At 49.7% G+C, this 12,383-nt stretch overlaps 1 protein-coding gene across 1 annotated transcript in view; it reads left to right on the top strand.

The window, feature by feature from the left end:
- The first annotated feature begins 216 nt into the window (after nt 1-216).
- Nucleotides 217-12,383, top strand: part of ST3GAL4 (ST3 beta-galactoside alpha-2,3-sialyltransferase 4) — a 235,157-nt gene continuing 222,990 nt past the window's right edge. Inside the window, exon 1 of the mRNA XM_015422505.1 lies at nt 217-320. The gene's annotated coding sequence lies outside the window, so the exon portion shown is untranslated. The remainder of the gene's footprint in view (nt 321-12,383) is intronic.

Below are 12,383 nucleotides of genomic sequence, written 5' to 3'. Positions count from 1 at the left end.
GCGCCTTTTTGCGCAAGCGTGGCCGAGGCAGGGGCGGACCATCTTCCGCCCGCAGCCGCGTCCCCGCACGCTCCTCTTCGCCTCCACCAGCCCCGGAGAACTTCGGAGAGCGGCGGCGGAGCATTTGTGCAGAGCCTCCCCTCGGCTCGGCGAGCGGCGGCCTCGGAAGGCGGTGCGGGGAGAGGAGGGGAGCCCGCTGGCAGGAAAACCCCCCCCCCCCATTCTTCTGCAGCCCCCCGAGTTGGGATTAGTGAGCTTCTCGGCAGGCGGCCCGGCTGGCGGGGGGCAGCCCTTCCCGAGACCCGGAGGGCTGGCTGAGGGTGAGTTTCCTCCCCCGCCCGGGCAGCGCCGTCGAGCCCCCCAGTTGGGATGCGGCTCTTGGGGAGGGTTCTCCGGAATGGCCCCAATCTCGCCCAGTCCGGTCGGCAAAGCCGGGGTCTTAAGTTTCTTGCCAGCGACAGCCTGGTTGTGTGTGTGTGTGTGTGTGTTTGTGTGCGAGAAAGGGAACCTCCGATTCTGCTCCGGGAGGGGAGGGCGCGGATGGACTGGCTTGTTCCTCTGAGCGGAAAGGAACAAGGGAGGCTGCAAAAGACGCTGCCTTCCCGGCTCTTCGCTCCAAAAGCACCGGTTTCTTGCACCCGGCAGCCTGTTGGGTCTGCGGAGGGGCTGGGACCAATGTTCCCTCTAAGCTGTGGAGTCTTGTGAGCAAACAATCTACTTTGTGAGCTCCTGGCATTAAGGTTGTGAGCGAGCAATCTGGCAACTGCATGAATCAGTTTGCTCTGGAGCCATCCTTCCTGAGCTGAGGCAAAAATATGTGAGCCAGGGGCTAAAAAACTGTGAGCTAGCTCACACTAACTCAGCTTAGAGGGAACACTGGCTGAGACTTGTAGCTCCGGCTGCCTCGGCTTTGCTCGGTGCGCCTTTTAGCAGCCTTAATTAGGGACGGGTGGGAGAGGAGGGGGAGAGAGAGAGAGGCTGTGTCGGTTCTTTTGAGGCTGGCTGAGGCTGGCTGGTGGGGCGATGGGGTTAGCTGGCTTCTTGCCTCTCAGGGCAACAACAAGCTGACACCACCCGACTCAGCAGCAGACAGAACCCTTCAGGCTTGCCGTGGCTTCACACCTGAGAAAACCAGGTAGAGGCATCTCTTTTGGTGTGGGTGGCACCGCTGGTTTTTCTGTAGCGAGAAGGACTTTTGGACCAGGATGAAGCAAGGGTATCTTGGGCGGCTCAGAAGGCGCGCAGCAACAACGGTGTGGCGTTTTGGAGAGATCCGGTTTGTTGACATCTGGATTTGCAAGAAAAGGGGTGTGTAGCTAAAAACCTGTAAAAATGGGGGGGGGAATCGTGTTTAGGGGCACCACCAACTGGCAGTTGGTTGCTTTTATTTAGTTAGATTTCTGTGCCACAGAAACTGCTTGAGGCATTGCACGAACCAAACAGCAAAGATCGGAAACCAAAGAATCCCATGAAACCGAGCAGTAGAGCCCCCGCAGCTCAGTGGCACAGAACTGATGCATAAGTAAGCTGAATGCTGTAGGGCTCTTAGCTAGTAGAGCAGGTTGCAAAGTACATAGGTAAAGGTAAAGGTTCCCTTGCTCGAAAGCCAGTCGAGTCCGACTCTAGGGTTGCGGTGCTCATCTCTGTTTCAAAGCCGAAGTGCCAGCGCTGTCCGAAGACGTTTCCGTGGTCATGTGGCCGGCATGACTAAACACTAAGGCGCACGGAACTCTGTTACCTTCCCACCAAAGTGGTACCTATTTATCTACTTGCAGTTTCTTGCTTTCGAACTGCTAGGTTGGCAGGAGCTGGAACTAGAGACGGGAGCTCACTCCATCATGCGGCAACTCGGGTCTCGAACTGCTGAACTACTGACCTTCCACAGCCTGCAGTCTAGCGTCTTAACCACTTGAGCCACCGCAAAGTACATAAGAAGATGTAAATAAACCACCTGGATGGGCTGGGGAAAAACTCCATTCAAAGTCTGCACAAATAATGAATGTTCTGACCTGGTGCCTAATTGTCAGTAGGGAAGGTGGCCGGCATAGTATTCTAAAGATGGGGAGCCACCACGGAGAAGGCGCTGTCTCTAGTTGCTGCCTCTCTCACCTCTGCAGGAGCAAAGAGCAGAGTGGGGGATGAAGCTTTTAACTGGTGAGCCGTTGGGGGGCAGCACAGAATCTGGTCCTTGTGGAAGGGACGTGGCTCAGCTCCAGCTAAAAGGCTCAGGTAGGGGGTGATGTGACAGACCTCAGCCTGAGACCCTGGAGAGCTGCTGCCAGTCTTCGACAAGACTGACCTTGATTCCGTATAAGGCAGATTCATGTCTTCAAGCCCTGTGCAGCCTTTCTTAATCGGTGTATCTCATTTGTATCCTACCCTTTCTCCCAGGTGTTGGGTGTGACATACGTGGTTCTCCCCAATAGCTTTGTGAGGTCGGTTAGGCTGAGAAAGACAGAGTGGCTGACTTGAGATCTCCCAGCAGGCTTCATGGCTGGGTGGAGTTTTGAACCCAGCTCTCCCCGACTGTAGTCCAGCACTCTGTTACAGCACACCGTCTCTCATTTTTCCATAGGCTGTTGGTGTTTGTGTGTGTCCTTATCATTATCTGTAGAGCTGTCCAGAAAACAGTGGGGTCTCCCAGGCAGCTTCCTAGATCCCCCTGTGTCCCACTGAAGTTTTCAAAGGGGGGGTTTGGCTTCTGGTAATTTAGAGGGGCCGATGACCGGATGGGTTCTGATATTCAACTAGGGGTCAAAATGCATCACCACCAGTGTTCTAAGGTTGTAGGTGGTGGAGGGAGGTGCCGTTGAGTCACAGATGATTTATAAGCTGACTCTGTAGGTTTTTCAAGGCAGGAGACGTTCAGAGATGGCTTGCCATTGCCTGCCTCGACGTCACGCCCCTGGTATTCCTTGGAGGTCTCCCATTCAAATACTAGCCAGGGCCGACCCTACTTAGCTTCTGAGATTGGAGGAGATTGGGCTAGCCTGGGCTATCCGGGGCAGGACAAGGTGATAGGGCCCAGGAGCATCTCCTCCACCCAGAGCTTCTAGGCCGGGTCAGCTTCTGCTCATCACCTAGAGTCGTGATTCCCAACCAGGAGGTGGGGGGCCCTGCAGAGCTCTTGTAAAGGGTCTGTGGGTCCGCATGTGCCCTCAGCATTGTCATTTTCATCTTTTTTGTTGTCATGTGTTTTCTCAGTCTCCCTGACCTGGACGGCCCAGGCTAACCTAATCTCAGGAGCTCAGGCCTGGTTAGTACTTGGATGGCAGAACACCAAAGGAAGTCCAGGGTTGCTATGCAGAGGCAGGCAATGGAAAACCGCCTCTGAATGCTTCCTGCCTTGAAAACCCTGTGGGGGTTGCCGTAAGTTGGCTGTGACTTGATGGCACTTTACATATGTACGTTTTCGTAAGTGAGTTTTCTCAGTCAGTGGATACTGGATAGTACCACTGCTGCCATGTGTTTTGGGGTTTTTTCCCCCCCACAATTTTGTTGGATGTCAAAAAGGGGTCACAACCAGTGCTCTTTCTAAGCTGTGGAGTCTTGTGAGCAAGAAAAAAAATCTACTTTGTGAGCGACTGGCATTAAAGTTGTGAGCAAATAACTTGGCTACTGCATAAATTAGTTTGCTCTGGGGCCCTCCTTCCTGAGCGAAGACAAAAATGTGTGAGCTGGAGGCTAAAAAAACTGTGAGCCAGCTCACACGAATTCATCTTGGGGGGGACACTGGTCATAACACATGGAAAGGTTTGGGACCACTCAGCTAGACTGACCTGCCTATGTTCTGTTCGTTTACGCACTCGGCAATATTGTCGAGTGCTTCTTCTGGGAGGTTTAGTCAGTTTTTACTGGACATTCCATCCCGGCTCCTGGGAAATGCTTCCAGCTTGGTTTCCTTTTAGCCTTTTCTGTTTCTCTCCTCCCTCCATCCCCCCCCCCGTCCCAAATGTTCTACCACACAAGGCTCACTCTGGAGCCATCCAAGTTCACTTCCAGCCTGGTATGCTTGATTGCAGCTTCCCCATGTTCATTTTCACATGGCAGAGCTGCATCGATTGTTTGCCATAGTGGGAAAGTTTTGATTCTTAGGGGAGCATATTTTGGTTCAGGGTCTTTTTTTTTTTTTTTACCATTTACACATATTTTTCATTTTAGTTCTGCACCAAGTCTGTACACAAACCCCAGGAAGTGTGTTTTTTATTATCGTCATTTTCATGTGTACTTGCAACAGGTCAGCCAAGGAAATTGGTGCCTGCAAAGGAAATCCAAAAAGCCTCAGGCAGAAAGTGGGTAGGGGTTATAAACATGAGTGCCTCTGTTCTTGGAGGTGGTATGTAGGAAACCTGCTGGAGCATGTCCACTTTGGACATTTTGCTGAGTCTCTGCTGGGTGCTCATCGATCCACACAGACTATACCTACCACTCCGATCATCCTGCCTGCCTGCCATCAGGTCAAGCTAACTTCTGGCGACCCCCAGTGGGGCTTGAAGGCAGGGGACATTCAGAGGTGGCTTTTGCCGTCACTTGCCTCTGCATCACAACCCTGGTATTCCCTGGAGGCCTCCCATCCAAATACTAGCCAGGGCTGGCCCTGCTTAGCTTCTGAGATCTGACGGGATCGGGCTTGCCTGGGCTATCCAAGTCAGGGCCTCTTTCTTTCTAATCCTCAGGACTGACAATTACTTGCCCCTGCTTCTGCTGCATTGATTCCCCCTCCTGCCCTAGCCTGTATTAAGGAGTGTGAAGGGTGTGTCTCTGTGCCATTAATTGGAAGGAAGTAAGGGCTGCAACACCCATTTGTACACATGAAGGGGCAATGGGGATATATATAGGACTTTGCGCCACCACCTTGTATCTATCTGATCATTGGGAAAAAACAGGGTTATAAAATTAACGGCAAAGGATGAGATGGTTAGATAGTGTCGTAGATGCAACGAACATGTAATTGAGCAAACTTCAGAGGACGGCGGAAGACAGGAGGGCCTGGCGTGATCTTGTCCATGGGGCTGCGAAGAGTCGGACTCGACTGTGCGACTGAACAACAACAAAATAAAAGTTAAAAGTAAAATGGAGTTAATGATTACATGAAGAAGCTGTCTTATACTGACTCAGGCCATCTCTCGAGGGTGGTATTGCCTACTCTGACTGGCAGCAGCTCTCCAGGAGCTCAGGCAGAGGCCTTGGGGAGGGGCTGTGGCTCACTGGCAGAGCATCTGCTTGGCGTACAGAAGGTCCCAGGTTCAATCCCTGGTATCTCCAGTTAAAAGATCTGGCAGTAGGTGATGGGAAAGACAGCCTGAGAGAGACCCTGGAGAGCTGCTGCCGGTCTGAGTAGACAATACTGACTTTTTCAGTATAGGGCAGTTTCACGTGTTCACATGTTCATCACCTGCTACCTGATCCTTTTTACTGAAGAAGCTGGGAACTGCACCTGGCTCTCAGTGGCAGAGCGTTTGCTTTGCATGCAGAAGGTCTCAGGTTAGGTCCCAGGAATCTTCAGTTTTAAAAAACAGTCATTTGGCAAGTGTTGTGAAAGATCCTGACCTGCGACCTCAGAGAGCTGCTGCCCCCCCCCCCGTCAGAGTAGACCGCCCTGAGCTTGAGCGGCCAAGGGTCTGACTCCATATAAGGTGGCTTCATGTCTTCAATGGACTCTGGACACGAGAGAGTGGTGTGGGAGTGCCTTGTAAATGGGGAGGTGTCAGCTAGGCAGCTGCCATTTCAGGTGGAAGGGGGGAATCTTAGCTTTCGTTTCTTCTCGCCTCGACTTATCTGCTAGCTTGGGGGGAATCTTAGCTTTCGTTTCTTCTCACCTGTCTTATCTGCTAGCTTAGGCTGCTGACCCTGGTACCTTTTTACTGCTTCTTTTGCAGGCCCATTAGTCTAGGCGGGCTTTAGCTTATTCCCTGATTGGCTCAGGCCCATCAGGGTGGCCTCTTTGAATGTGGTATAGCTCCCCATTTCGCATGCTTGCAATTAGTTCTGACACAATGTATGCACAGATGACCTGCCTTTACTGTACTCAATAAACTGGATCCTTCTGAAGGAACGTTGCTGAGAACTGATTGCTGCAGGACTCTGACAGGAGGGCAGTGACTGGGTGCCTCTGAATTGAGCTGTTCAGGCTTTAAAACGTTGGTTTCTTTCTACCTCTTCTCTGTGTGGTGATGCTGGCCGTTCTCAAGAGGGCTTTGCTGTAGTTACTACACCAAACTGGAGAGCCAGTTTGGTGTACTGGTTAAGAGCGCAGACTGTAATCTGGGAGAACCGGGTTTGATTCCCCTCTCCTTTACATGCAGCTGCTGGTGTGACCTTGGGTCAGTCTTTCAGAGCTGTTCGCTCAAGGGCAGTTCTCGAGAGTGCTCTCTCAGCCCCACCTACCTCACAAGGGTGTCTGTTGTGGGAAAGGGGAAGGGATTGTAAGCCACTCTGAGACTCCTTCAGGTAGTGAAGGACGGGGTATAAATCCAATCTCTTCTCTCTTCTCTTCTTTTAGTTGTAGCTGTCTGGAAGTTTGGGAATGGGTGGTGGCACAGTTCAGTGATAACGGCTCTGCATGCAGAAGGCCCACAGTTCAATCCCTGGCTAAAGAAAAGTTCTTGGGTGGGAGGGCCAGGAAAGGTCTCCAGTTGTGATCCTGAAGAGCCAGTGCTGGTAGGAGTGGTGGTGGTGGTGGAGGAAAGTGCTGTTGGGTCACAACCAATGCTCCCTCTAAGCTGTGGAGTCTTGTGAGCAAAAATTCTAGTTTGTGAGCTGCCGGCATTCAAGTTGTGAGCGAGCAATTTGGCTACTGCATAAATCAGTTTGCTCTGGAGCCGTCCTTCCTGAGCTAAGACAAAAATGTGTGAGCCAGAGGCTGAAAAACTGTGAGCTAGCTCACACTAACTCAGCTTAGAGGGAACACTGGTCACAACCTACTTATGGCGACCCTGTAGAGGTGGTTTGCCACGGCCTGCCTCTGCATTGCGACCCCGGCCTTCCTTGGTGGTCTCCCACCCAGCTACTAACCAGGGCCCATCCTGCTCAGCTTTTGAGATCTGAGGAGACTGGGCTAACCTGGGCTATGCAGGTCAGAGCTACTCAGTAGGAGTAGATGGATGAAATGACCTGACTAGACGAGGTACCAGCTTGCTGTGTTATAGAGAGCTCAGACATGCTGACAGAGAGCAGCAGAGGCTTGTGGCGTTTATTGAAAGGTTCCATGTTTGCTTCTTCCACCGCATCCAGTCTCTGATGGCTGAGGAATGTACCGCTAGATACATGCGCCTGCCTAAGGACCACAGGAAACCCAGAAATGTTAGGCCAGGGGTCCTCAAACTTTTTACAGGGGGCCAGTTCACTGTCTCTCAGACCATTGGAGGGCCGGACTATAGTTTAAAAAAACCCTATGAACAAATTCCTATGCACACTGCACATATCTGCAGTTTGGCGCCCCTGAGGGCCAGCGCGCCCTAGGCGAGCCGGCCCTGCCGGCGAGCCGGATAAATGTTTTCGGCGGGCCGCATGTGGCCCACGGGCTGTAGTTTGAAAACCCCTGTGTTAGGCAGTCGATAGAACTGTTAGTTTACAAAAGGCATTGTGAGGACAGGGCGTTCGTAGCTGTGTCAGGGCCCGCCCCTGAGCTTGCTTCTGATTTGTTTACTTGCTCGAGGGATTCTTTGGGAATCAGAGGAAATTCAGAACCATTAACCCCTGGCAAGATTTGGGATTCCTGGGAAAGTCTGAGGGGCGGGGAGGGTGGACCTCTTTGTGACACAGGGTACGAGGGATGCAGGGTGCTGTTGGGGGGAGGGTAGAGTGTTGGATTACAGAGATTTACCCAGTCTTGAGGATTACTGGATGACCTTGGGCCAGTCAGCATCTCTGAACCCGACCTACCTCACAAGGTGGTTGTGAGACAGTGTGTGCCACCCTAGATTCCTTGGAGGAAGGGTGAAATAAAATGTGATCATTTGGACTCACTGGAGTGGAGTGCATTTGATGGAAGTTCCCCTTCTGTCAGAGAGAAAGGTTCCAGAGAACAGACTGCTCTTCTAACCACAGGGTCCCTCTTGTTCCCGGTGCTAACTTTCCAGTTTATATAAAATTTTATTTATGTAATTCATTCATACCCTGCCTTTCTCCCCAATGGGGACCCAAAGCAGCTGGCATCGTTCTCCTCTCCTCCATTTTTATCCTCACAACAAACTTGTGAGGTAGGCTAAGGCGGGAGCACGTGACAGGGCCAAGGTCACCCAATGAGCTTCCGTGGCCCAAGTGGGGATTTGAACCCGGGTCTCCCAGGTACGAATCCAACACTCTTAACCACTACACCACCATTGGCTCTCATATGTGCAACCTATGAGAGTTTACCAATTAATTCGAGCCACTGTGGTGTCGAGGTCAGACTGTTGGGACAGAATCTGGAAAATTCAAATTCAGATCCCTGTTCTGCCATGAAACACTCTGGGTGAGCTCGGGTCAGCTGCTCCCTCTGCCTAACCCTACCTTACAGGGCTGTTGTGAGGCTGAAATGGAGAAAAAGCGAGCTATGCTGCTCTAAGCTCAGGAAAGGGAGGGCAAAAATGTACAGACTTTTCTCACTGATATTTGTAATAGCTATTAGTCATGATGGTTAAATTGGAGCTCTTTGTTCAGAGGCAAGATGAGTTGTCTGCATGAGAGGTATTGCGTTTTTGCCCTCTTTACACTCTTGGTGGTGGTGGGGCATCTGGCTGACTCTCATGGGGGAAAAAGATGCTGCCTTGGACAGACATTTCTTCTTCTGATCCAGCAGGGCTGCTCTTAGGTTATGCTGATTTCATAGCTGTGTCTTAAAGCATTTAAGTTCTTATTTTAGATTGTGGTTTTTTAAAAAAGATGAATAATATGGTGGGGTGGATCTTGCAGAAAATCTCCCCGCCCCCACTGTGGCTGCGGCTCAAAATGTGCTCCTGGGGGGACAGGGGAATCCCCCAGTAACAGAACAGGGTGGGGGAGTAGGAGGTTTACATAGGGATGGGGGAACTCACCCTTTCTGTTGGAGGAAATTTCTCACCAGAGTTCAGTACAAAGAATTGTGGTTGTCCCGTCCCCCCCCAATTAAGTTTTATCAGTTTTAACAAAGCATAAATACAAATTAGCATTTACCATACTTGCATACAGTATCTATCCATCTCAATGGACAAATAGAAAAGGGTTTTTAAATATCTAATTATAAAGTTAAAAATCTTTACCATAAATGCAAGTCATTTAATACTTTTGATGTTTCATTTCGAGAGGTCAAATAGTTTAAAATTGGAAGCCAAATTGCTGGGAATTCAGTATATTCTATTTCTGTCTCTGAGGGTCTTAACGTATCTGTTATTTTTCCATGATGTACAAATTCCATAATTTAATATGCCATCTTTTAAGTGCCTGTTCTGATTTCCATTTAGTAGCTATTGCCGTTTTAACAGCAAACAACAATAATGCTATCATTTTCTTCGTAGAAGAAGGTATTTTATTATGAGGTCTAATATTCAGTAGAAGTGATTCTGAGTTCAATGTGATTGTCTGCCCAGTAATTGCTTGTACTTTTCCCTAAGATTTCTGTCCAGAAAGCTATAATTTTAGGACAGTAGATCCAGCAATGTAGATCGGTTCTGATATCTTTACACCTTTTCCCAACATTTTGGATGAGAGTTGTGTAATATGTGGGATAGCTGCAAGGGAGAGAACTGTGGTTGTTTTGAACATAGAGCATAGTTGTTGTGAGAGAACAGCTCATGTCTCCAGGAGGAAGGAACTGCAGGATGTTTCCACCCAAGATAACAACTTTGGAATCTTTAATTTAGTGACTGTAAAGGCTTTGGGGTTGGGTCACACTGAACAAGAGGTCCAGGATGAATGAGAACAGCGCCGTTAGACCAGGAAGCTCTGTTGCTGCATTGCAAGCCTTTATTGGAATTATATAGGTTCCCTTGCTCAAAAGCCAGTTGAGTCCAACTCTAGCGTTGCGGCCAGCGCTGTCCGGAGACGTTTCCGTGGTCATGTGGCCGGCATGACTAAACACCAAGGCGCACGGAACGCTGTTACCTTCCTACCGAAGTGGTACCTATTTATCTCCTTGCAATTTCTTGCTTTCGAACTGCTAGGCTGGCAGGAGAGGAATTATACAGCAATCCCTATTAATTTGGGGTTCAAATACCTATGCCTGGCGAAGGACCTGTGACCTCTAAAGCTTGCATGGAGTGCATGAATGATGTCAGACCATTGGTCTGTCAAGGTCAGGAGTGACTACTTTGACTGGCGGCGGCAGCAGCTCTCCAGGGTCTCAGGTGAAGGTCCTTCTAATCACTTGAGACCCATGATCCTTTTAACTGGAGGTGCTGGTGATTGGAATTGGGACCTTCTGCATGCCAAGCAAACACTCTGCCACTAAGCCATGACCCATTTGTCGTTGTTGTTCAAATGCCTACATCCAACATGTGTCTCTTACATCCTAAGTAACCCCCTGCACCACTGTGCTGCACTTACGTATCTCAGTGGCACTGGCTGTAGCTGAACTTGGCTTCCACTGAATTGAATGCATTGGTTTGTGTGCATGCATCTGTGTCTCTTTGCCAGGCTGTCCCCTATATAGGGTGCCAGTGTTGATAGTGGTAAGCCCTTTCTGACGTTGGCTTGGATCCACATTAGCATTTCCATGGAGGAAGAAGAAGAAGGGTAGGTTTTTATACCCCACTTACAATCTGGCTTACAATCACCTCCCCTTCCTTTTCCCACAAAGGCACCTCGTGAGGTAGGTGGGGGCTGAGAGAGTTTTGAGAGAACTGTGACTGGGCCAAAGTCACCCAGCAGGCTTCATGTGGAGGAGGAGTGGGGAATCAAACCCAGTTCTCCACAGTAGAGTCTGCTGCTCCTAACCACTATACCACCCAGGTTCTCCAAGCCCTTGTGCTTGCGGAGTTTGATTCCCCCCCCCACATAAAATCCTAAACCTCCCTCTGAAACCTTGCTCTGGGTGGGGGGGGGAGGTTCCTCTCTTTTCCTTCAGAACATGATTTGGGGGGGTATTTTGGGCTCCCATAAGCAGTTGCTGCTGTGGTTGTTCTGAGGATAGAATGGAACAGAGGAGAACAGCATAAGCTGCTTTGGACCTCCATTGGGTAGAAATGAAGTAAATGAACATAAGTAGTGTCACTTCGGAATGCTGCTTGTGGGGTCGAGCTCTGAATGTTCATTTGCATAAAATCTCCCTGCAAATTAGGGTGGATTTGATTTAAATCTAATGGATTTAAATCACTAGACAGTAAGACTAGATTTAAATCATGGTTTTCTGCTCATTCTTGCTGGTGCGATCTTAATATTGACAACCAGAGAAAGGTTTCATTTTTATGAGGCAACCATATGCCTGCTTCTCGCCTTGATGTTCTCACTTTTTGGATAAGGCTATGCACACCTGATTATCCTCAAACAAAGCTATTGGTTTAGGGGCTCATCCACACCAAAGTCCTTTAGCAGACAGACGATCTATTCCAGCTCACTGCAGGCATTTGCAGCAGATATGTTATTCAGCCTCAGTCGTTGATTTGGCAACTAAAGCTTTTGACTAGTCCAGTTGCTCAGGCCGTTCCCATAGAAGAATAGGTAGCCTCTTGTTGACTTGTAGTCAGTCTTGTCTTCAGCCCAGTCCGCATCCACGTATCCAGCTAAAGGTCTCAGCTTGCGACAACCCAAGATTGTCACAAGCTGAAATCTTTAGTTTTGAGTCAGCTGTTTTTATGAAGAAGAAGAGAAGAAGAGATTGGATTTACACCCCGCCCTTCACTACCCAAAGGAGTCTTAGAGCGGCTTACAAACTCCTTTCCCTTCCCCTCCCCACAACAGACACCCTGTGCGGTAGGCAGGGCTGAGAGAACTCTGACAGAAACTGATCTTTTTCAAGAACAGCTGTGCCAGAGTTATGGCTTGCCCAAGGCCATCCAGCCAGGTGCAAGTGGAGGAGTGGGGAATCAAACCCGGTTCTCCCAGGTTAGAGTTCGCGCACTTAACCACTACACCAAACTGGCTATGAGGTATCTAGTTTTACAGTTATATCAAAAAATTACTGATTTGGTTATACATTGTAAATATTCCCAAACTGGGTTACTTTTATGGCCTGCTTTTATTATAGGTTTTGTCCTCCAGGGAGAGAATAATATGATAAACCTCAGGTGTTGCTAGAGGCACTGCCTTTACTCTCGGGTAGCCCCAATAGCAAGGGCACCCCACTTTCTAACCTGACCCAGAGACCCACAAAACTCAGGCCAAGGAAGGCACTCCTGGTTTGGAAACACAGAGCTAGCCACAGCTCTGAAAAAGGGGTCTCCGTTTTCAGGTGACAGGCAACCTCAGAGCAAGCCTCCAGTCTTCCC

The sequence above is a fragment of the Gekko japonicus genome, unplaced genomic scaffold (genome assembly GCF_001447785.1).
Source record: "Gekko japonicus isolate JY-2015 unplaced genomic scaffold, Gekko_japonicus_V1.1 scaffold1263, whole genome shotgun sequence".
Classification (NCBI taxonomy): Eukaryota; Metazoa; Chordata; class Lepidosauria; order Squamata; family Gekkonidae; genus Gekko; species Gekko japonicus.
Note: the sequence above shows the minus strand (reverse complement) of the source record. Positions and strands in the feature narration are given on the sequence as shown.